Raw genomic sequence first — 2,748 nt, forward strand, 5'->3', positions numbered from 1 at the left:
TGTGTGAATGCTTTCATCATAATGTATATGTAAATTTTGTTTAAATTGTAAATTTTAACAAATAACCCATAATTTTTTATTTTGTCAAATTATTATAAATTTTGTTTAAATTTTATTTAATTTATTTGCTATTAATGTAATTTTGTATTTTCAGTTTGTAACTATATAGTCTATATAGTCTATAATTCTATATTGTATTTTTTATATTTTATTAATTTATTTCATTTTCATATTTCATTCATCCAAGTATGAAGTATCCAACCATTGTATATTTCATAATTTCAATATTTGTATAATTGTATGCTTTGTAATTTGTATCATTATTCATTCAAATTTAAATGAAATAAAATTCTTAAATTCCTATTTGAATTGTTTTATACTTTTATTTATTTATTCTTTGGGTTATTGGATAATCATAAATTTGTTATTAATTTATTATTCGTTTCCTGTCCTGATTCATGAATCCTGATCCAGTGATCTTGAATCCCGGATATGACAATAATCCATTCAGTGAGTCTATCCTGGTTCAGCCCAGGCCCAAGGCCCGCCCTATGGCTCAGCTCGGCACAACCCAAGCCCACAGCACAGCCTGCAGCGCAGCCCGACCCAGGTTCAGCAGCACGGCACGAGCCCACTTGGGCTTGCATCGTGGGCCGTGCCGGGCTGACCCGCAAAATTTCCACCAGGGAGGGCGGCACGACCCACTTTACACCTCTACTTGTACCTACCTTCACCTCTAGATGAATATTTCAAAATTCTAGTCAATTAATTTTCTAATTTTCACTAATATATTTAAATAAATCTTACTTATATATTAATTTTATGCAAATATGCATTACTTATAAGAGGCAAATTGCAAAAAGATACCTTGTATTTAGGGATGTCAGCAGGTCAGGTTTAGCATGGGTTTGCCTTGTGGCCCAACCCAAACCCGACTTGGCATGGCTAAAAAATGCATAATTTCTAAACCCAACCCGTCAAGCTGAGTTTACCATTTAACCCAATCCATTGACATCCCTACGTGTATTTTGGGATAGTCTTATTTTAGCACCTTAACTTTCAAATGTGCCACTTTAACCTAAACTTCCATAAATGTACATTCCATGGTTTTTAAAAACAAACCGGTGACTGAACCAATCAAGGGTCCGGTTACCGGTTTGAATGGTCCAACTGTTCGACCCGAACGGCTGGCCCGTTCTGACAAAAAAAAAATAAAAAAATAAAAAATTGGAAAACGGTTAAAACCGTTCAAACGGTTAACTGGCCTGTTCAGTGGTTTGCTGACCAAAATCAATGGTTTTGGGGGAAAAAGCGGTTTTGGAGGAAAACGGAATCGGTCAGGTCTCGGTTTTTTAGGTTCGACTGTCCGGTTCAGTCTGGTTTTGAAAATAGTGGTACATTCAAGTCCAAGTGTCCAACTAAGGCCAAATTTGAAGTGCTTATTCTACTAAGCGCTCATAATTATTTGGTCAAAAAGCACTTATTTCAAGAGTTTGGATTTCCTGCTCATGTCTACCTATATAGTATTATGCACAGAAAGATATTCCCAATACACAGGGGTAATGTGTTGTGGGTAGACATGAGGAGAATTATTGTGGGTAGGAGATCGAGAGTTATTTCAAATACATAGATATTTTTAAAGTTACATGGCAAGCCAAAAATAAGTGATTAATGAATAGGGAAAAGACATGATACTGAAAGAGATTTGATGAATCAAAGCACCTTGTGAATTTGATGAATACCACCCGATTAGTCACTTTTTTTTTATAATATCTGTTAATTGGCTACATGTTTTTCCCATATCATGTATTTCCCGTATCATAAACTAACCCGATTGAATAAGAACTTAAAAATAATCCTAATTTTGGACTTCTCAAATAACCACTTATTCTCAAAATAAACACTTATTTCATGGTTTCTAAAAATGAACCGGTGATCAAATTAGTCAGGGGTCCGGTTATTGGTTCGAACAGCCGGCTCGTTCTAACAAAAAAAAAAAAAATTAGAAAACAGTCAAAACTGTTTGAATGATTAACCGGCCGGTTCAGCGGTTTGCTGACCAAAATCAATGGTCTTGGGGGAAAAAGCGGTTTTGGAGGAAAATGGAACCAGTCAGGTGACTGGTTCCCGATTTTTCCGGTCTGACCATTCGGTCCGATCCAGTTTTGAAAGCAGTGACTTATTTAGAATTTATTTCCCAAATGCCAGCAATTGCTTATTGGTGTGATCCCTTGATCCGGCCCAAAATAATTACTCTTCCAAACTTGGGCTTAGTTAAATTGATATTATCGTGGGAGATAAATGTATATATATAAAGCTAAAATGTGTACTTGAGAAGGCCTTAGAATGAGGGAAATGGAATTTAATAGTATTTTTTACCTTTTTTTCATGGAAATTACAAGAATGCCACTCTCTACCAATTCTCTTTTTTTTTTCTTTCAAATTACAAGAATACCACTCTCTCTCTCTTATTTTTTTTCTTTCAGATTAAAAGAATGCCATTGGCACCTCGGCAATTGAGGGAGACCTCAATTCAATACCTCGGACGCTTGAAAGACTTATAATCAAGTTCGAACTTGTAAGCTTTTGACTCGAGCCAAACTCAAATTTCTAATTCAAATCGATATCGAACATAGTTTATGAGCGAGCCCTGCAACGCAGGGCCCCCTCCGCTAGTAATATTATTAAATTGGATATTTGGATTGTGGTGAATTTATATAAACGGATCGAAATCCGATCCCCTTAATC

This window comes from Nelumbo nucifera, chromosome 2 (genome assembly GCF_055504915.1).
Source record: "Nelumbo nucifera cultivar China Antique chromosome 2, China Antique-T2T, whole genome shotgun sequence".
Classification (NCBI taxonomy): Eukaryota; Viridiplantae; Streptophyta; class Magnoliopsida; order Proteales; family Nelumbonaceae; genus Nelumbo; species Nelumbo nucifera.